This window comes from Pleurodeles waltl, chromosome 4_2 (genome assembly GCF_031143425.1).
Source record: "Pleurodeles waltl isolate 20211129_DDA chromosome 4_2, aPleWal1.hap1.20221129, whole genome shotgun sequence".
Taxonomy (NCBI): Eukaryota; Metazoa; Chordata; class Amphibia; order Caudata; family Salamandridae; genus Pleurodeles; species Pleurodeles waltl.
In genome coordinates this window covers 155323375-155346087 of record NC_090443.1, presented here as the reverse complement: position 1 = coordinate 155346087, position 22713 = coordinate 155323375, and the positions used below count along the sequence as shown (strand labels likewise).

General features: G+C 48.4%; 1 long non-coding RNA gene across 1 annotated transcript in view; it reads left to right on the top strand.

The window, feature by feature from the left end:
• The first annotated feature begins 6229 nt into the window (after positions 1-6229).
• LOC138294105 (uncharacterized) overlaps positions 6230-22713 on the top strand; it is a 137644-nt gene continuing 121160 nt past the window's right edge. The window contains exon 1 of the long non-coding RNA XR_011203188.1: positions 6230-6418. This is a non-coding gene — a long non-coding RNA (uncharacterized lncRNA). The remainder of the gene's footprint in view (positions 6419-22713) is intronic.

Sequence of the window (22713 nt, the reverse complement as noted above, 5' to 3'; positions counted from 1 at the left end):
CAAAAAACACCTCTGTTTTTTTCCAAAATTTAGGATGTGTCCACGTTGCGCTTTGGGGTGTTTCCTGTCGCCGGCGCTAGGCCTACCCACGCAAGTGAGGTATCATTTTTATCGGGAGACTTGGGGGAACGCTGGGTAGAAGGAAATTTGTGGCTCCTCTCAGATTCCAGAACTTTCTGCCACAGAAATGTGAGTAACATGTGTATTTTTAGCCAAATTTTGAGGTTTGCAAAGGATTCTGGGTAACAGAACTTGGTCCGAGCCCCGCAAGTCACCCCTCCTTGGATTCCCCTAGGTCTCTAGTTTTCAGAAATGCACAGGTTTGGTAGGTTTCCCTAGGTGCCGGCTGAGCTAGAGGCCAAAATCTACAGGTAGGCACTTCGCAAAAAACACCTCTGTTTTTTTCCAAAATTTAGGATGTGTCCACGTTGCGCTTTGGGGTGTTTCCTGTCGCCGGCGCTAGGCCTACCCACACAAGTGAGGTATCATTTTTATCGGGAGACTTGGGGGAACGCTGGGTGGAAGGAAATTTGTAGCTCCTCTCAGATTCCAGAACTTTCTGCCACAGAAATGTGAGGGACATGTGTTTTTTTAGCCAAATTTTGAGGTTTGCAAAGGATTCTGGGTAACAGAACCTGGTCCGAGCCACACAAGTCACCCCTCCTTGGATTCCCCTAGGTCTCTAGTTTTCAGAAATGTACAGGTTTGGTAGGTTTCCCTAGGTGGCGGCTGAGCTAGAGGCCAAAATCTCCAGGTAGTCACTTTGCTAAAAACAGCTCTGTTTTCTGTGATGTGTCCACGTTGTGTTTTGGGGCATATCCTGTCGCGGGCGCTAGGCCTACCCACACAAGTGAGGTATCATTTTTATCGGGAGACGTGGGGGAACGCTGGGTGGAAGGAAATTTGTGGCTCCTCTCAGATTCCAGAACTTTCTGCCACAGAAATGTGAGGAACATGTGTTTTTTTAGCCAAATTTTGAGGTTTGCAAAGGATTCTGGGTAACAGAACCTGGTCCGAGCCACACAAGTCACCCCTCCTTGGATTCCCCTAGGTCTCTAGTTTTCAGAAATGCACAGGTTTGGTAGGTTTCCCTAGGTGCCGGCTGAGCTAGAGGCCAAAATCTACAGGTAGGCACTTCGCAAAAAACACCTCTGTTTTTTTCCAAAATTTAGGATGTGTCCACGTTGCGCTTTGGGGTGTTTCCTGTCGCCGGCGCTAGGCCTACCCACGCAAGTGAGGTATCATTTTTATCGGGAGACTTGGGGGAACGCTGGGTGGAAGGAAATTTGTAACTCCTCTCAGATTCCAGAACTTTCTGCCACAGAAATGTGAGGGACATGTGTTTTTTTAGCCAAATTTTGAGGTTTGCAAAGGATTCTGGGTAACAGAACCTGGTCCGAGCCCCGCAAGTCACCCCTCCTTGGATTCCCCTAGGTCTCTAGTTTTCAGAAATGCACAGGTTTGGTAGGTTTCCCAGGGTACCGGCTGAGCTAGAGGCCAAAATCTACAGGTAGGCACTTCGCAAAAAACACCTCTGTTTTTTTCCAAAATTTAGGATGTGTCCACGTTGCGCTTTGGGGTGTTTCCTGTCGCCGGCGCTAGGCCTACCCACGCAAGTGAGGTATCATTTTTATTGGGAGACTTGGGGGAACGCTGGGTAGAAGGAAATTTGTGGCTCCTCTCAGATTCCAGAACTTTCTGCCACAGAAATGTGAGTAACATGTGTATTTTTAGCCACATTTTGAGGTTTGCAAAGGATTCTGGGTAACAGAACCTGGTCCGAGCCCCGCAAGTCACCCCTCCTTGGATTCCCCTAGGTCTCTAGTTTTCAGAAATGCACAGGTTTGGTAGGTTTCCCTAGGTGCCGGCTGAGCTAGAGGCCAAAATCTACAGGTAGGCACTTCGCAAAAAACACCTCTGTTTTCTGTGATATGTCCACGTTGTGTTTTGGGGCATATCCTGTCGCGGGCGCTAGGCCTACCCACACAAGTGAGGTATCATTTTTATCGGGAGACGTGGGGGAACGCTGGGTGGAAGGAAATTTGTGGCTCCTCTCAGATTCCAGAACTTTCTGCCACAGAAATGTGAGGAACATGTGTTTTTTTAGCCAAATTTTGAGATTTGCAAAGGATTCTGGGTAACAGAACCTGGTCCGAGCCCCGCAAGTCACCCCTCCTTGGATTCCCCTAGGTCTCTAGTTTTCAGAAATGCACAGGTTTGGTAGGTTTCCCTAGGTGCCGGCTGAGCTACAGGCCAAAATCTACAGGTAGTCACTTTGCTAAAAACAGCTCTGTTTTCTGTGATATGTCCACGTTGTGTTTTGGGGCATATCCTGTCGCGGGCGCTAGGCCTACCCACACAAGTGAGGTATCATTTTTATCGGGAGACGTGGGGGAACGCTGGGTGGAAGGAAATTTGTGGCTCCTCTCAGATTCCAGAACTTTCTGCCACAGAAATGTGAGGAACATGTGTTTTTTTAGCCAAATTTTGAGGTTTGCAAAGGATTCTGGGTAACAGAACCTGGTCCGAGCCCCGCAAGTCACCCCTCCTTAGATTCCCCTAGGTCTCTAGTTTTCAGAAATGCACAGGTTTGGTAGGTTTCCCTAGGTGGCGGCTGAGCTAGAGGCCAAAATCTACAGGTAGTCACTTTGCTAAAAACAGCTCTGTTTTCTGTGATATGTCCACGTTGTGTTTTGGGGCATATCCTGTCGCGGGCGCTAGGCCTACCCACACAAGTGAGGTATCATTTTTATCGGGAGACGTGGGGGAACGCTGGGTGGAAGGAAATTTGTGGCTCCTCTCAGATTCCAGAACTTTCTGCCACACAAATGTGAGGAACATGTGTTTTTTCAGCCAAATTTTGAGATTTGCAAAGGATTCTGGGTAACAGAACCTGGTCCGAGCCCCGCAAGTCACCCCTCGTTGGATTCCCCTAGGTCTCTAGTTTTCAGAAATGCACAGGTTTGGTAGGTTTCCCTAGGTGCCGGCTGAGCTAGAGGCCAAAATCTACAGGTAGTCACTTTGCTAAAAACAGCTCTGTTTTCTGTGATATGTCCACGTTGTGTTTTGGGGCATATCCTGTCGCGGGCGCTAGGCCTACCCACACAAGTGAGGTATCATTTTTATCGGGAGACGTGGGGGAACGCTGGGTGGAAGGAAATTTGTGGCTCCTCTCAGATTCCAGAACTTTCTGCCACAGAAATGTGAGGAACATGTGTTTTTTTAGCCAAATTTTGAGGTTTGCAAACAATTCTGGGTAACAGAACCTGGTCCGAGCCCCGCAAGTCACCCCTCCTTGGATTCCCCTAGGTCTCTAGTTTTCAGAAATGCACAGGTTTGGTAGGTTTCCCTAGGTGGCGGCTGAGCTAGAGGCCAAAATCTACAGGTAGTCACTTTGCTAAAAACAGCTCTGTTTTCTGTGATATGTCCACGTTGTGTTTTGGGGCATATCCTGTCGCGGGCGCTAGGCCTACCCACACAAGTGAGGTATCATTTTTATCGGGAGACGTGGGGGAACGCTGGGTGGAAGGAAATTTGTGGCTCCTCTCAGATTCCAGAACTTTCTGCCACAGAAATGTGAGGAACATGTGTTTTTTTAGCCAAATTTTGAGGTTTGCAAAGGATTCTGGGTAACAGAACCTGGTCCGAGCCACACAAGTCACCCCTCCTTGGATTCCCCTAGGTCTCTAGTTTTCAGAAATGCACAGGTTTGGTAGGTTTCCCTAGGTGGCGGCTGAGCTAGAGGCCAAAATCTACAGGTAGTCACTTTGCTAAAAACAGCTCTGTTTTCTGTGATATGTCCACGTTGTGTTTTGGGGCATATCCTGTCGCGGGTGCTAGGCCTACCCACACAAGTGAGGTATCATTTTTATCGGGAGACGTGGGGGAACGCTGGGTGGAAGGAAATTTGTGGCTCCTCTCAGATTCCAGAACTTTCTGCCACAGAAATGTGAGGAACATGTGTTTTTTTAGCCAAATTTTGAGGTTTGCAAACAATTCTGGGTAACAGAACCTGGTCCGAGCCCCGCAAGTCACCCCTCCTTGGATTCCCCTAGGTCTCTAGTTTTCAGAAATGCACAGGTTTGGTAGGTTTCCCTAGGTGGCGGCTGAGCTAGAGGCCAAAATCTACAGGTAGTCACTTTGCTAAAAACAGCTCTGTTTTCTGTGATATGTCCACGTTGTGTTTTGGGGCATATCCTGTCGCGGGCGCTAGGCCTACCCACACAAGTGAGGTATCATTTTTATCGGGAGACGTGGGGGAACGCTGGGTGGAAGGAAATTTGTGGCTCCTCTCAGATTCCAGAACTTTCTGCCACAGAAATGTGAGGAACATGTGTTTTTTTAGCCAAATTTTGAGGTTTGCAAAGGATTCTGGGTAACAGAACCTGGTCCGAGCCACACAAGTCACCCCTCCTTGGATTCCCCTAGGTCTCTAGTTTTCAGAAATGCACAGGTTTGGTAGGTTTCCCTAGGTGGCGGCTGAGCTAGAGGCCAAAATCTACAGGTAGTCACTTTGCTAAAAACAGCTCTGTTTTCTGTGATATGTCCACGTTGTGTTTTGGGGCATATCCTGTCGCGGGTGCTAGGCCTACCCACACAAGTGAGGTATCATTTTTATCGGGAGACGTGGGGGAACGCTGGGTGGAAGGAAATTTGTGGCTCCTCTCAGATTCCAGAACTTTCTGCCACAGAAATGTGAGGAACATGTGTTTTTTTAGCCAAATTTTGAGGTTTGCAAAGGATTCTGGGTAACAGAACCTGGTCCGAGCCACACAAGTCACCCCTCCTTGGATTCCCCTAGGTCTCTAGTTTTCAGAAATGCACAGGTTTGGTACGTTTCCCTAGGTGGCGGCTGAGCTAGAGGCCAAAATCTACAGGTAGTCACTTTGCTAAAAACAGCTCTGTTTTCTGTGATGTGTCCACGTTGTGTTTTGGGGCATATCCTGTCGCGGGTGCTAGGCCTACCCACACAAGTGAGGTACCATTTTTATCGGGAGACTTGGGGGAACATAGATTAGCAAAACAAGTACTATTGCCCCTTGTCTTTCTCTACATTTTTTCCTTCCAAATATAGGAGTGTGTGTAAAAAAGACATCTATTTGAGAAATTCCCTGTAATTCACGTGCTACTATGGTCACCCCGGAATTCAGAGATGTGCAAATAACCACTGCTCCTCAACACCTTATCTTGTGCCCTTTTTGGAAATGCAAAGGTTTTCTTGATAGCAATTTTTTACTCCTTATATTTCAGCAAATGAATTGCTGTATACCCGGTATAGAATGAAAACGCACTGCAGGGTGCAGCTCATTTATTGGCTCTGGGTTCCTCGGGTTCTTGATGAACCTACAAACCCTATATATCCCCGCAACCAGAGGAGTCCAGCAGACGTAACGGTATATTGCTTTCGATAATCTGACATTGCAGGGAAAAGTTACAGAGTAAAACGTAGAGAAAAATTGATGGTTTTTTCACCTCAATTTCAATATTTTTCTTTTTCAGCTGTTATTTTCTGTAGGAAACCCTTGTAGGATCTACACAAATGACCCCTTGCTGAATTCAGAATTTTGTCTACTTTTCAGAAATGTTTAGGTTTCTGGGATCCAGCATTGGTTTCATGACCATTCCTGTCACTGACTGGAAGGAGGCTGAAAGCACAAAAAATTGCACAAATGGGGTATGCCCCAGTAAAATGCCAAAATTGTGTTGAAAAATTGGGTTTTCTGATTCAAGTCTGCCTGTTCCTGAAAGCTGGGAAGCTGCTGAGTTTAGCACTGCAAACCCTTTGTTGATGCCATTTTCAGGGGAAAAACCACAAGCCTTCTTCTGCAGCCACTTTTTCCATTTTTTTTGAAAAAAACGAAATTTTCACTGTATTTTGGCCAATTTCTTGGCCTCCTTCAGGGGAACCCACAAAGTCTGGGTACCTCTAGAATCCCTAGGATGTTGGAAAAAAAGGACGCAAATTTGGCTTGGTTAGCTTATGTGGACAAAAAGTTATGAGGGCCTAAGCGCGAACTGCCCCAAATAGGCAAAAAAAGGCCCGGCACAGGAGGGGGAAAAGGCCTGGCAGCGAAGGGGTTAATACCTGACCTTGTAAACATCTAAGATGGCCGCCATGGACGTAACGAACGTGCAGTGAGTAAAGCGTGATGACGCACCTGGTCTTATCCCACAATATGCCTGACCTGTGCTGACGTCACTTCTCCGGAGAAATAAACGGCCAGAAAAAAATAAGGATGAACAGGTCGAAGGCTGAACTAGTCCGAAGATATCAGGGCCCTACTGAAGACCACACTTCTCCACTCAGAAAAAGCCTTCCCGAAGCCAGCGACGTCTGCAGCAACAGGAAACAAGCCAGCTGTTGGGAATCCACTGATGGGCTCTGAACGAATCCCGTAACTCGTTTCCAATATGTAAAGTATGATTCCGAAACGGTGGATATGTTCAAAAAGTATTTATTCTATTCCAAGTAACAGAGCCCATTAGACACATCTCCTTAAGTGGCACCCTTAGAGCAACTGTCCTCTTAATCCGTTGCTCAGAATCAAGTACATAGAAATATTCGAATGTACCCATGAGCTCGTGATAGCACACGCCCATTAAAGCTCGTGATAGCACATGCCCATGAATACATTCAGCACATAACACCCGGGAAATAATTAACCATCAGTGTTCTACACCGGAAGCAGGCAGCTGCTTCGTCTTGTGAGGGGGGAGGTCTGAAAGCACGTCAGCAGTGAGTCATGCAGGCTGCTTCCTCACTGCCCATCACCTTCATATTATTTCAGAGAGCGCCCCTGCCAATCTCACTATAATGCGAGCTCACCAAATATCCTTGAACAATGATTGTAAACTTTCCACAGTCTACGGGGTGGGTTGAGGTAGAGGTGTATGGGCAATTCTCTCCCTCAGTGGAGGGGTGCATTTGGGTGAGAGAGGGACAAGGCGGAACACTATCAGGAAAAAATTAGCAGTTGCATAAACAAGAGGTTTATTGTTCTTATTTATATTTTTGTTGAGAATTAGGTGAGCTCTATATAGGCGACAAGGATAAGTGTCAAATTGGTAGAGGGCGAGTGGGAACCCCCAGAATGATTACCTATGAGTCCTATGATGTAAAAAGTTGATAATATTTCATGGAATGCTTATAAGTTACTCACTTAATAAGCGAAAAGTGCGTGCTCTGTTAACTTGGTTGACCATTTCCAAACCTGAAGTGATTTTCCTTCAAGAAACCCACCTTAAAGACAACCTTTTGAAATCCTTGGTCCCCAAAAGATATTCACATTCGTTCTATGCCTTGGCAGAGGCTGCCATAGAGGGGTGGCTATTCTTCTAGCCAATAGAATTGACTGGCACATTTCTGATGTATATAGGGATGTCAAAGGACTGTGGCTATGGGTCTAATTGGCAGTAAAGGATTTATATTAAATTTAGTGAACTATTATGGCCCTGTCACTAATGATATTGAGCCACTAATTTACCGACATAATCTTGCAATGACAGCGGTTGGTCCAATAATCTGCGGGGGGATTTTAATTTCATACAAGACCTTAGCCTCGACACATCAATTAGGTCAAAAAACACAATTAAATCCTTGCATCCTTGGTATTGTTAACGCATTAAGACACAACTTTGGGTTAACAGATCCATTGCATAATGAGTATGGAGTCTCGCCTAGATTTCTTTCTCGTAACTAGGTCAATCCAGTGCCATATGCCCAGTATGCAGGCAATGCATTCTCTGAACATTCTGTTATCTCAGCTCGAATTCAGTTGAGAGCCAAGATAAAAGATTGACCCAAATGGCAATAAAATCTAATGTTACTGTCCGATACCATTTGTTTGCAGAAAACAAGATCATTTAATAATGAGTTTTTTTGTAAGATTACCTCTGGTACTGCAGATGATATGATAGTCTGGAAAGTCTTAAGGCTGGCCTCCATGGGCATGTTATAGCTTATCAGGCTTACAAAAACATAGAGAGCAATGCACATGTCCACGCACTGCAGAGGGCTGTAGATAATTCAACCAATATACAAATGCCTGGCGAACATCTAGAGGCAGGGAAGAGCGAGCTAGTTATGGCTAAGCAAGCAAAACACAATTTGTGCTTAACCAAAGAAATCAATAGCCTTCAGTCCTACAAACAAAAAATGTATGAGGAGGGCCAACATATCGGCAGGTTTCTTGCCTGGTCTGCCAGACTATGGAAAAACAAGCAGACAGTTGACAAGATCTAAAACCCGGAGACTCATTCCTTACTGGACAAAAGTCGCGAAATTGTTCAGGTCTTTTTCCATCATTATCAGAATATATATGAGAAAACAGAAGAGGTTCCTGGGCATAAGTTAAAGCAGTTTTTCAATACTGTTACACTGCAGCAAGTGACAAGAGAAACGTGTAAAGCAATTTTGGGAGAGATTCATGTCTCTGAGGTTTCCTCTGCTCTGTAAGTATGTCCAATAGTAAGGCTTGTGCATTTCAATGGAAGTTCTTAAGATTTTTTCCAAACTCCCAATACCAAACTTAGTGAAATGATTTAACCATTTAGAACTGGGAAACGGATTCCTCAATCTTTTAAGGAGTCAATATTTGGTAGTTTCCCTAAAAAGGATAAGAGTGCCACCAATGTCAACTCCTATAGTTCGATTAGTTTATTAAACTCTGATTATGAGTTGTTTACGAAAATGTAGGCCTCTCGTGTTACTCCGATAGCTAATTGGTTAATACACAGGGAACAAAGTGGATTTTTACGAGACAGACACATTTCAGCTAACACTAGATTTTTAATCCAAGCAGTTGATTACTTGTCAAGTAATAAAACGAAGGCTGACATATTTATGATGGATGCGGAGAAAGTATTCAACCTAGTTAATTGGGATGCACTGTTTTGCCTCCTAAGAAAATATGGATTCCCAGATAAATTAAAAACATTTTTTATGGAATCTATATTAAGGGGCAATGGCCAAAGTGATTATAAACGTGAAGGCTGCAGGAAAGATACAAATTAACTGGGGTGCACATCAGGGATGCCCCCGTCTCAAGTGCTCTTTGCGTTATTTATTGAACCTTTAGCGATTAAGATCTGTGGTGAGCCTACTACAATTGTTCTACCAGTCAGTGGGATATCTAAAATTAAGCTTTTCGCCGACAACATTATTTTTTAACTTCAACCTAACGTTTCGAATTTTCAAAACATGCTAAACGTAATTGCAGAATTTACTGGAATTGAAGGTTACAAGGCCAATTCAACAAATACTGAAATACTACATTTTAATACATCACCTAACGATCGTCCCCAGGATGTCAGACACAATATTCACCTCAATGACCCATTATATACCTAGGCATGTATGTAACACATGATTTCTCCCAATTATTTGGTTTAAACTATAAAGCAACCTTTTACAAAATTAACACAATGCTGGATAGATTGAATTGCCTCCTGCTATCCGATATTTGAAGAGTGGCTCTGATAAAGTTGTTAATCCTTTCAATAGTACTTTTTATTTGATTTACTGCACTTAATAGATCGTATTTTTTTACAAAACTCGATCAACTGTTTTAAAAATGTATCTGGAATAATAGACAGCCCAGGACGAAAATAGCAGTATCACATCTAGATAAACTGCAAGGGGGACTAGCCTTACCTCATTGTCAAACATACTACCAAGCTACACTCTTGGACAATATAGCTCAAATTATGACTAATATGAAGCACTTGATAATTTGATTTTAGTACAGAGATGACCAAAGAGTCAGCAACTGAATTATCAATCTTTTTAAAAATGCCTATATTCCCCAATAAAACCAGGTACAAGTCATTACACACTCATCATATGAGGGATCTTTTTAGGGTATGGGGGGTCTCGAGCCGCCACGCTTTTACTCTATTAGAAGACTGTCGATTTTTTGGTGTTAAGATCTGTAATGCGATTCTGGAACATTAGAAGCAAAAGGATTTCACCAGGCTAGGTGACTTTTACAACAATCAATCAATCAGGAAATTTGTAAAGCGCACTACTCACCCGTGAGGGTCTCAAGGCGCTGGGGGTGGGGGGGCTGCTACTGCTCGAACAGCCAAGTCTTGAGCTGTCTCCTGAAGGTAAGGAGGTCCTTGGTCTGACACAGGTGGGTGGGAAGAGTGTTCTACGTCTTGGTGGCGAGGTGCGAAAATGATCTGCTGCCCGTGGTTGTTCTGTGGATGCGTGGGACGGGGCGAGGGCAAGGTCGGCAGAGCGAAGCTGTTGGGTTGGGGTGTAGAAGGAGAGCCGTCTGTTGAGGTATTCTGGTCCGGTGTTGTGCAGTGCCTTGTGAGTGTGGGTGAGGAGTTTGAAGGTGATTCTGTTGTTGACAGGGAGCCAATGCAGGTCTCTCAGGTGGGCTGTGATGTGGCAGTGGCGGGGGATGTCCAGGATGAGGCGCGCAGAGACGTTCTGGATGCGTTGCAGTCTTTTCTGGAGTTTTGTCGTGGTTCACACATAGAGGGCATTGCCATAGTCCAATTTGCTGCTTACGGCAGCTTGGATGACTGTTCTTCTGGTTTCAGTGGGGATCCATTTGTAGATCTTCCGAAGCATGCGGAGGGTGTTGAAGCAGGAGGAGATGATGGCATTGACTTGCTGGGTCATAGATAGTGAAGAGTCCAGGATGAATGCCAGGTTGCATGCGTGGTCGGTGGGTGTCGGTTCAGTTCCCAGTGTGGCAGGTCACCAGGAGCCGTCCCATGTGGATGAGGTGGAGCCGAAGATGAGACCTCAGTCTTGTCGGAATTCAGTTTAAGGCATCTGTTCTTCATCCATTCGGCGATGGCCTTCATTCCTTCGTTGAGGCTGGTCTTGGCGGTGTCCTTGGTGAGGGAGAGGATCAGATGTGTGTCAGCGGCATATGAGATGATTTTGAGGTTGTGGGATTGGTCGATGTAAGCGAGCAGAGCCAGGTAGATGTCGAAGAGGGTCAGGCTGAAGGATGAACCCTGTGGTAGGCCGCAGATGATTTTGGTGGCTTCAGAGTGGAATGGAGGGAGGCAGACTCTCTGAGTTCTGCCGGTGAGAAAGGAGGTGATCCAGTCCAGGGCTCTGTTGGGGATTCCTGTGTCGCTGAGGCGTGTGTGTAGGGTGTGGTGGCAGACTATGTCGAACGCGGCAGAGAGAGCGAAGAGGATGAGGGCTGCGGTTTCACCGTTGTCCAGTATGGTTCTGATGTCGTCTGTGGTGGCGATGAGGGTAGTTTTGGTGCTGTGCTTGCTGCAGAATCCAGATTTAGATGGGTCTACAGTACTGTTCTCCTTGAGGAAACGGGTCAGTTGTTTGCTGACAATTTTCTCTATGACTTTTGCCAGGAAGGGGAGCAGGGAGATGGGCTGGAAGTTCTTGAGGTCCCTTGGGTCTGCCTTAGGTTTCTTGAGGAGGGCGTTGATCTCGGCATGTTTCCAGCTCTCCGGGAAGGTGGCAGACTCAAAGGAACTGTTGATGATCTTCTGGAGCTGGGGTGCGATGACGAAGCTTGCTTTGTTGAAGATGTGGTGAGGGCAGGGGTCGGATGGTGAGCCGGAGTGGATGGTTTCATGATTTTGATGGTGTTGTTGTCATTGACGTGGGTCCAGAAGAGACGGAGGCTGGTGGGTGGTGAGTCTGTGTTGTAGGTGGTTGACTGGGGGTCTGAGTGGTAAACCTGTCATGGATATCTGCGATCTTGCAGTGGAAGAAGGTGGCTAGGGAGTCGCAGAGATCATGTGATGGCGGGATGTTGGAGCTGGGGTTGGAGAGCTCCTTAACGATGTTGAAGAGCTCCTTGTGGCTGTGTGCGTTGTTGGTGATGTGTTCTTTGAAGGCTATTCTCTTGGCGGTTCGGATGAGTTGGTAGTGTCTGCGTAGGTGTTTATTGAAGGCTGTGTGGTTGTCCAGTGTCTGATCTTGGCGCCACTTCTTTTCGAGTCTTCGGCATGTTTGCTTAGATTCTTGGAGGTCGGCGGTGAACCAGAAGGCCTTTCTGTTGATGCGTTTGTTGGAACGGTGTTTGATCGGGGCAAGAGTGTTGGCACAGTCATTGATCCATTGCCTGAGGTTGCGGGCAGCTGTGTCAGTGTCGGTGGTGTCGAGGGGTGGGTTCCGGGAGAGGGTGATGATCAGTTGGTCTTCGGTGACTTTGTTCCATCTGCGGTGGGGATTCCGTTGCAGGTGACGGTGTGTTGTGGGTTTCTGGAGGGAAAAGTGGATGCAGCGGTGGTCTGTCCAGTGGAGTTCGTGGTGTGGCTGAAGAAGACGTGTTTGCTGGCGGAGAAAATGTGGTTGAGTGTGTGTTCTGCGGAGTGGGTGGGTGTCATGACAAGCTGTTTGAGGCCGAGGTTGTCGAGCAGAGTGATAGAGTTCTTATCGTTGGTGTTCTTGAGGTGGAAGTTCAAGTCCCCAAGGAGTATGTAGTCTGTGGATGCAATAACGTGCATGCTGATGACGTCGATGATGGAGTCGCTGAACTGCTGTCGGGGGCCGGAGGGTGTATAAACGAGGGTCCATCAAGGGTGGTGTTTGGGTCGGTGTGGATTTGGAAGTGCAGGTGTTCGGCGGTGCTAAGGGTGTTTTCGGCGCTGGTCGTGATCCTGAGGGTATTCTTGTGGACGATGGCGATGCCTCCTCCTGGTTAGTTGGAGCGGTCCCTGCGGGTGAACTTGTAGCCGTCCGGGATGGCTATGGCAATGTCTGGGGCTGAGGAGAGGTTCCTCCAGGTCTCGGTCAGGAAGGCGACGTCTGGGGAAGCTGAGTTGAGTAGATTCCAAAGTTCGACTGCATGTTTGTGGACAGAGTGCGTGTTGAGTAGGCTGCATCTGAGATTAATGCGTCCTGTCTTGGTGGGTGGGTTGTTGGCGTCGAGGCTGTTGAAAATGCAGTTCCGGCAGGAGAAAGGTCTGCAGTTGAGCTGCGGGGTGGCTTGATGGCAGGCGGGTGAGCGGCCGGTGTTGAGGGTGCGAGGGGGGTAACAGCGTCGGAATGAAGACGGGTGTAGCATTGTTGGGGGGAGCGAGAGCCAGGGGTTCCGGCGCTGGGCACGGTCCAGGACCTGACAGGTACAAATGGGCTTACCTTTGACACGCCAGCAGCGTGGCCACCAATAAGTGGGGGGGAGGAGAGGACAGGTGGGAGGCGGGGGTGAAAAATGGGGTAAAAAAAGGGGGCGGGCAGCAGCGGCGGGAGTGCAGAGCGAGAGAGGTGGGGGCGGGGCCACAGGGGCAGCAGTGACGGGGGAGAGGGAGAGGAGGGAGAGCGAGAGAGAGTGGAGGGAAGAGCGCTGAAGTATAGCAAGAGTCAGTGTCACATAGGCTCTCATTGTTCTAATGAGACTACTGGATTTTGAGCAGCAAGATCATCCACGGTGTGGGAGACTGAGTCTGACCCACTGTGGGTGACACCTGTCGCTCTAAATCCGGGTTGCTCTGGCTAACTAGCAGTGCCTCATCTCTACCAAAAGATAGGGATGATTGGGCAGCCGAGCGCATGACATATTAGGTTTCTCAGGGAAGTCGTGGTCATTCAGGTCGCATCAGGTTCTCTCATTCACAATTCGGTCTCATACATAAATGACAAATGGAAGCAGTATATGTTCTAATGATTGGTTTAATAAAACAACTGCATCTTAGATAGCAAAGCGTGAGCTACAATAACCAGGACGACACAACATGACAATATTAAAATGGTGACTAGGAGAGTGAAGCTCAAGAATAACGTTATCATATTGTCACTAGAATTTATGGACTATTTCCTTTCTAAGTCATAATCTGAGCACAGCATGTTGAGCTCTAATTCTGCCTTTCAGGATCCCCTGGGAGGACATCGACCCTCATACCTGAGCAAAGGCCTGTAGTCAGCATCTGCAGTGAAGTATTCAGCAATCAGCATACAGTCGTGGTTCCCTGGCTGGAATCTCCCTCTTGACGTGTAATGGAACTAGGAAGTGTTTTTATAATAACACAGCTGATGTTCTAAGAAAATGTCCCTACGTAAGGATGTGTGTTTTCTACGAATGTTGGAGACTAAACTTCTACCACGTTCACCTGCAATGTACCAAACTGTAGACCTTGACTAAAGCACAAAGTTATCAAGAATGTCTTGTTTGAGAACACAGTGCTGGGCTAAGCGAAAACAGTTAGATAGGTGAAAATAAAACAAGACCGTAAAACTGGTTATTGTAAAAATAACAATGCGAAGCCGAATACAAGATATCTAGGTCAAAGTGCACAGCGGCCTAGTGTGTTAAACTAACGTGTATGGAGGTATAACTAAAATGGCTACACAACATCAGAAAGGGCACAGAGGAGAGCGAACGGCAAAAAGGAGCATGAGGGACACGGTAGAGAGAGCACACATAGAGAGAAGCAGAGAGAAGGAGGAGAGAGGCAGCGTAGTAGGAAAGCAGAGCTCTCCCACTAGACACAAGGGATGAGGTGCAGGCAGATGCCTGCGGGTGGAGGAGGGCCTCGAACTCCTGATAGGGATCAGGAGTTCAGAGGAACGGAGGCTCTACTTAGCAGGTGGAGCAAAAGGAGGCAGAGTAGTTCACTGACCAGGTCAGTGGTATTGCTCAACCTACCGTGCAGCAGCCGCCATTAAGTAGGAGGGGGGAGGAGAGGACAGCTGGGAGGCGGGAGTGAGAGCAAAAAACGGTGCAAAACAAGGTGGCGGGCCACAGGGGCAGCAGTGGTGGGAGTGCAGCGCGAGAGAGGAGGGGGCGGTGCCGCAGGGGCAGCAGAGGCAGCAGCGGCAGGGGAGATAGAGGAGGGAGAGCGAAAGTGAGAGAGAGAGTAGAGGGAAAAGTGTAAAAGTAAAGAATGAGTCAGAAAGAGCACAGGGGAGAGCGAACGGCAAAAACGGGCACAGGGAGGCATACATGGAAGGGAGAGCACACTGAGAGAGAAGCAGAGAGAAGGAGGAGAGAGGCAGCCTATTGGGAAAGCAGAGCTCTCCCACTAGACACTAGGGATGAGGCACAGGCTGATGCCTGTGGGTGGAGGAGGGCCTATAACTCCTGACAGTGGTCAGGAGTTCAGAGGAACGAGATCTCTACTTAGCAGGTGGGACTACGGGAGGCAGATTAGTCCACTGACCAGGTCAACAGTGAAAGATGCCTAATTTGGGATGACATAACCTTGCACCTAGGGTCGGAAGCCAGAGACCTGACATTTAGGAGCATATTTAAGAAAAGTGGTGCTGCACACAGTGCAGTGCCACTTTTCTTGCACCCTTTACCGGCCCCATGTGTGCGATGTATTTAAAATTCTGGCGCAACATGGCACAGGGTAGGAGCAACAGCGTCATTTTTTATGATGCTATTGATGTACTCTGCAGGAGCAGTGCCAAAACGTTAGCGCTACTCCTGCAGAGAACACAGGGCCCATTGTAAACAATGGTGTGCCTCCTTTTAAAGCCTTTCTGAGCAGGCGTTAAAAGTGCTGAAAATAAATGATGCAAGGCAATCTGTTAGATTTCCTTGCGCTATTTTTTCGGCCTCCCTAATGGGGGAACGTCCCCTTTGCATACATTATGCCTGGAGAAGACATAATGTAGCACAAAGGGTTACAAATAGCGCTACTTTGTAAATCTGGCGCTGGGATTTTGACCATCTAACGAAACATTAGTGTCAAAAAAATTACACTAATGTGTCGGTAAATGGCACGAGGGGCTCTTAAATATGCCCCTTAGTGGGCAGCAGATCATTAGCTTCCTCTGTTCAGCCTATGCTATTTTGAGCCCAGAGACATATGTGTTGATGAGCCAGTTAAATAAAAGCCATTTAACAGGCTTAAGAAATTGGTATCGGGCTATATGGAACAACACAGAATGTTTTGGTTGGTGAATTTTTGATCAAAATCAACTATACTACCAGTTGTTCAGTTACCAAATGAGAATGGCAATATATTTCAGACCTCAGAAATAAGTCTCTGAGGGCCGCAATTTTAAAAAGAATGGCGTTCTTGTCAACGTGGTTAATTTAATACACTCCCCAGATTGCATCGGATGAATGTTCTAGTTCCAGATCAATGTTTTGGCTGTAAACTAGATGGAGCAGGGGACTGGCTACATATTTATTTTTACATCTTCCCCGCTCCATGATTTCTGGGAGAGCATTTTCCAGAAGTTTACAGATTCTGCACGGATTCACATATCGCTGAACCCATGCTTGGATTGTTTAGATCCTTACATGCCACTCGAAGGGCGAATAAAAGCGTCCAGTGCTTGTTGTATATTGGAATTTCAGTAGCACACAGTCTAACAAATTAATTATGCCTCATATATTTACAGAGTAGACTAGAGAGCATAGAAGTAGACAGAGTTTGAGATTCAATATCCCGTTTTACAGTGCTCTGTATGTGCTTTATAAAATGTTTTCATAAATGTTAGCGTTGCTTCTAGGTACTTTTTAACTTGCATATACACTATAAATCGCACTCTGCACTTTAATGTCAGCACTTTATATTGAAATTATGTGATATGACTTACTAAATATGTATTTATGTATTTTAAATCTGTTTTAAAATTGTGGTATCTTCTGTCGTATTCTTGATGTGTAATGGTTATGGTTATGAATTGCTTAATCAAAAAATACATTAAAAAAAGAAATTGCCCCATTAAAATGTTTGGAATAAGTCCAAAGGAGTGCATGTGCCAAGTGTGTTGGTGAGTCTGGTGGGTTGGACATGAGTAATCAGTCTTATGTGCAAAACAGTATGGCCCTCATTACAACCCTGGCGGTCGGTGATAAAGTGACAGTAATACCGCCAACAGGCTGGCGGTAACTACCGCCAAATTATGACCATGGCGGTGAGAACTCAGATAGACAGCCACTTTACCACACCGACCACTAGGGCGGAAACAACAGACACCACAGTGGTAGCCGCCTACAGCCAGGCGGAGGTCAATTACAACAACACAATCCGCCACCTTTTCGGGGTTGGTACTAACAGCATCAAAAGCCTGGCAGAAACAGAGCACAGAAGTCAAAGGACTCACCTTTGGAGACACAGGGAAGAACCACGCTTTCATGGAGCCCTAACTGCAAATATTTCCAATGATTTTCTACGTCCTGCTCCACCACGAACACCAACGATGGAGAAGACGAGCATAGTGAGTACAGCCGCCTAGCACACATTGGGGAGGAAAAAGAGAGTGACACACACACACACGTAACACACACCCCCACCCCCAACACCATACACACAATCAGCTGCAGTAGTATAACATCTATACCCTGTACCCTTGAGGAATAATGCAAGGACAACAGGAATGTGCTAAAGTGAGTGCAATAATATCAACACAGTAAAAATACGAAAATTCAATGTAACTGGAATATACCTATGAACAGTTCAAGGGACACTGACCAGTCCCCATTGAGTGTGGACACAGTCCAAGGCCCCACTTGTCACCTGCACCAACACAGAGAGAACACTGCAGGGGCATCAGTTGGAAAATAGGCAGGCACCTCAGGGGGACGGGGAACGGGGGAGGACCTCAGCCCGCAAATGGAACAACACCACTGGTTCTGAAGGGGGCAACATGCCCGATGCTTGGTCCTGGGGAGTGCAAGGCCACAGTGTCTCAAGTGGGTGACTTGCCTACATGCTCTGGAGGGGGTAAGATACCCTGTGCTCTGTCCTGGGGAGTGCAAGGCCACAGTCTCTCAAGTGGGTGACTTTCCCACATGCCCTGGAGGGGGCAACGTGCCCTATGCTCTGTCCTGGGGAGTGCAAGGCCACAGTCTCTCAAGTGGGTGGCTTGCCAACTGGCTCTGGAGTTTGCAACATGCCCTGTGCTTGGTCCTGGGGAGGCTGGGGTTGGTAGGTGTCTTACCCACTGGTTCTGGAGGGGGCATTGTGCCCTGTGCTCTTCATCCTGGGGAGGCTGGGGTTGGTGGGTGTCTTGCCCACTGGTTCTGGAGGGGGCATCCTTCCCTGTGCTCTTGATCCTGGGGAGAGCAAGGTCACAGTCTCACAGGTGGGTGTCATACCCTATGGAATTGTAGGGGCCAGGCCGCACAGCAGCCCATGGAGGCAAGACTACATACCGTCCGCCGGCGTTGAAGGCTGTTCAGTGGTGATAGTGGTGCTGCTGCTGGTGGTGGTGGTGGTGGGGGGAAGCTCCAGCCCATACCCTGCAGCCTTGGATGGGTGCCCACTGGTGGTGGTGGTGCTGCTGCTACTGGTGGTGGCGGGGGGAAGCTCCAGCCCATCCCCTGCAGCCTCGGGTGGCTGGCCATTGGTGGTGGTGGTGCTGCTGGTGGTGGGAGGCTCCAGCCCATCCCCTGCAGCCTCAGACGGCTGCACAACCATGGTTGTTGGTGGGGGCTCCGTCTGAGTCCCTGCACCAGGCCCCTTGTCCTTCCTGCCTGCTGGTGCTGGCTCCTTGCCCTTCCTGGCAGCAGCTGGTCTTCCGGGCCGCAGCTGGGGTAGGCACCCTTTCCTTGAGGCTGCCTGGTGCAGGCTCCTTCAACCACTAGACATGTGCCCTGGATCCTTTCCCACCACAAGTGTTTGTGGAGACTACTGGGCCCGTGGACTGGGTGGCTGAGGTGCTTACCTGGGTTTTTGCCACCCTGGCCAGACGTGAAGAACGGGGGAGGAGTAGGGAAGAGGTCAATGGCAGAGAGGAAAAACTTAGGGACATTGGGGCGGGAAGAGGGAGAAGGTTTAGGAGTGGAGGAAGAGGGAGTGGTTGTAGGAGGTGTCTGTCTGCTGTGTTTGGGTGCAGGTGCACAGGCTGGATGCTGTTGTGAAGTGGATGGCTGTTGGGTGTATGAGTGCTTGCGTTTGTGTACCTTGGGAGGGGGGTGACAGACACAGTTGAAGAGGACACAGGGGACGTGTGCATGGCTGCTTTGGAGGTGTCTGCCAGTGAGGTGTGTGTTCTGCTAGGTGTGGTGGTGATGCTGGTAGTGGATGAGTATGTAGTGCATGCAGGTGTGAGTGTAGATGAAACTGGGAGGGAGGTGGAGGAGGAGGAGGAGGGGACACAGTGGAAATTGTGGATTTTGGTATGTCTGCATCTGGATGGTGTTTGTGTGAGTACCTATGGGATGATGTGTGGTGCTTTTGTTTGCCTGTGCCACTCTTGTGTGTTCTCTTGTGTGCATGCCTGTGTGCTTGGGTAGGTTGGGGTTGAGGGGAATGGGATTGGGAAGAGGAAGTTGGAGGAGGGAGGGTGGAAACAGGGACAATGGCCGCCATCAGAGAGGAGGCCAGAGCCTGGATTGATCTCTGTTGGGCCGTCAAGCCAGTGTGAATGCCCCCCCAGTAATGCATTAGCCTGTTGCATCTGGGCTGTCAGCCCCTGGATGGCATTCACAATGGCTGACTGCCCTACAGAGATGGATCTCAGGAGGACAATAGCCTCCTCACTCAGAGCAGCAGGGCTGACTGGGGCAGGGCTTGAGATGCCTGGGGCGAAGGCGAAGCCCACCTTCCTGGGTGAGCAGGCATGGGCAACCTGATGAGGGGCTGCTGGGAGGGCGGTGCCGGTACGGGGGTGGTGGCTGTACCTGCAGCTGGGGTGGGCACAGAGGTGTCCGCCACCACCAGGGAGCTTCCATCAGAGGAGGTATCTGTGTCTGAACTGTCCCCTCCTGTCTCCGCCGTGGTGCTCCCCTCGCCCTCCGTCCCACTGGTGCCCTCAGCGTCGGTGGACTCTGCCTCCTGGGTCCTGTGGGATGCAGCTCCCTCCGTCGCCGGTGCCTCTGCTCCTTCGCCAGATGACGCTAATGGTCATAAGGACAGGGTGTAGGAAAGTACCATCTTGCCTGGACTGTTACCCCCATTTTCACTATATGTATGTTTGTTTTTGCCCTTATGTCACTGGGATTTTGCTAGGCAGGAGCCCAGTGCTCATAGTGTATGCCCTGTATGTGTTCCCTGTGTGGTGCCTAACTGTATCACTGAGGCTCTGCTAACCAGAACCTCAGTGTTTATGCTCTCTCTGCTTTCTAAAATTGTCACTGCAGGCTAGTGACTAATTTTACCAATTCTCATTGGCACACTGGTGCACCCATATAATTCCCTTGTATATGGTACTTAGGTACCCAGGGTATTGGGGTTCCAGGAGATCCCTATGGGCTGAAGCATTTCTTTTGCCACCCATAGGGAGCTTTGACAATTCTTACACAGGACTGCCACTGCAGCCTGATTGAAATAACGTCCACGTTATTTCACAGCCATTTTTCACTGCACATAAGTAACTTATAAGTCACCTATATGTCTAACCCTCACTTGGTGAAGGTTAGGTGCCAAGTTACTTAGTGCGTGGGCACCCTGGCACTAGCCAAGGTGCCCCCCCCCCATCGTTCAGGGCAAATTCCCTGAAGTTTGTGAGTGCGGGGACACCATTACATGCGTGCACTGCACATAGGTCACTACCTATGTGTAGCGTCACCATGGTAACTCCGAACATGGCCATGTAACATGTCTAAGATCATGGAATTGTCCCCCCAATACCATTCTGGTATTGGGGGGACAATTCCATGATCCCCCGGGTCTCTAGCACAGAACCCGGGTACTGCCAAACTGCCTTTCTGGGGTTTCCACTGCAGCTGCTGCCAACCCCTCAGACAGGATTCTGCCCTCCTGGGGTCTGGGCAGCCCCAGACCAGGAAGGCAGAACAAAGGATTTCCTCTGAGAGAGGGTGTAACACCCTCTCCCTTTGGAAATAGGTTTGAAGGGCTGGGGAGGAGTAGCCTCCCCCAGCCCCTGGAAATGCTTTGATGGGCACAGATGGTGCCCATCTCTACATAAGCCAGTCTACAGCAGTTCAAGGATCCCCCCGAGCTGCTCTGGCGCGAGACTGAACAAAGGAAAGGGGAGTGACCACTCCCCTGATCAGTACCTCCCAGGGGAGGTGCCAGAGCTCCTCCAGTGTGTCCCAGACCTCTGCCATCTTGGATTCAGAGGTGTTGGGGGCACACTGGACTGTTCTGAGTGGCCAGTGCCAGCAGTTGACGTCAGAGACCCCCTCTCTTGGTAGCCAAACCTCCTTTTCTGGCTATTTTGGGTCTCTCCTCTGGGCTATTCCTCAGATAACGAATGCAAGAGCTCACCAGAGTTCCTCTGCACTTCCCTCTTCGACTTCTGCCAAGGATCGACCGCTGACTGCTCCAGGACACCTGCAAAACCGCAACAAAGTAGCAAGACGACCACCAGCAATATTGTAGCGCCTCATCCTGACGGCTTTCTCAACTGTTTCCTGGTGGTGCATGCTCTGAGGGCTGGCTGCCTTCACCCTGCACTGGAAGCCAAGAAGAAATCTCCCATGGGTCGATGGAATCTTCCCCCTTCTAATGCAGGCACCAAAAGACTGCATCATCGGTCCTCTGGGTCCCCTCTCATCCTGATGAGCGTGGTCCCTGGAACACAGGAGCTGGGTCCAACTGTCTCCCACAGCCCAGTGGCCCTTCTGTCCAAATTTGGTGGAGGTAAGTCCTTGCCTCCCCACGCCAGACAGCAAACCTGTGTACTGCGTGATTTACAGCTTCTCTGGCTTCTGTGCACTTCTCCAAGGATTCCTTTGTGCACAGCCTAGCCTGGGTCCCCAGCACTCCGTCCTGCAGTGCTCAATCTGCTGAGTTGGACTCCAACATCGTGGGACCCTCATTTTGTGTTGCTGAGCGCCCCCTCTGTCTCCTCCTCCAAGGGGCGACATCCTGGTCCTTCCTGGCCCCCAACAGCACCCAAAAACCTCTATCACGACCCTTGCAGCTAGCAAGGCTTGTTTGCTGTATTTCTGCGTGGAAACATTTCTGCTACATCCAGACGTGGGACATCTTCCATCCAAAGGAGAAGTTCCTAGCCCTTTTCGTTGTTGCAGAATCTTTGGCTTCTTCCACCCGGAGGCAGCCCTTTTGCACCTTCATCCGGGGTTTCCTGGGCTCCTACCCCCCTCCCCCCTGACACTATTGTCACTCTTGGACTTGGTCCCCTTCCTTTTCAGGTCCTCAGGTCCAGGAACCCGTCTTCAGTGTTTTGCTGGTGCTTGTGGTTCTTGCAGAATCCCCCTATCACGACTATTGTGTCTTTCTGGGGTAGTAGGGTAACTTTACTCCTACTTTTTAGGGTCTTGGGGTGGGGTATTTTGGACACCCTTACTATTTTCTCACCATCACAGCGACCCTCTACAATCTCCCATAGGTCTTGGGTCCATTCGTGATTCGCATTCCACTTTTGGAGTATATGGTTTGTGTTTCCCCTAGACCTATGTTTGCCTATTGCATCCTATTGTGATTTTACATTGTTTGCACTACTTTTCTTACTGTTACTTACCTGTTTTGGGTTTGTGTACATATAACTTGTGTATATTACTTACCTCCTAAGTGAGGGTATTCTCTGAGATACTTTTGGCATATTGTCACTAAAATAAAGTACCTTTATTTTTAGTAACTCTGAGTATTGTGTTTTCTTATGATGTTGTGCTATATGATATAAGTGGTATAGTAGGAGCTTTGCATGTCTCCTAGTTCAGCCTAAGCTGCTTTGCCAAAGCTACCTTCTGTCAGCCTAAGCTGCTAGAAACACCTCTATTCTACTAATAAGGGATAACTGGACCTGGCACAGGGTGTACGTACCACAAGGTACCCTCTATAAGCCAGGCCAGCCTCCTACACAGGGTGACAAAACAAAAATGGGGGGGAGAGACAAAGGATACACAGGGTCAGTGGCAGCACCAACACCAGAGTTGGCATACA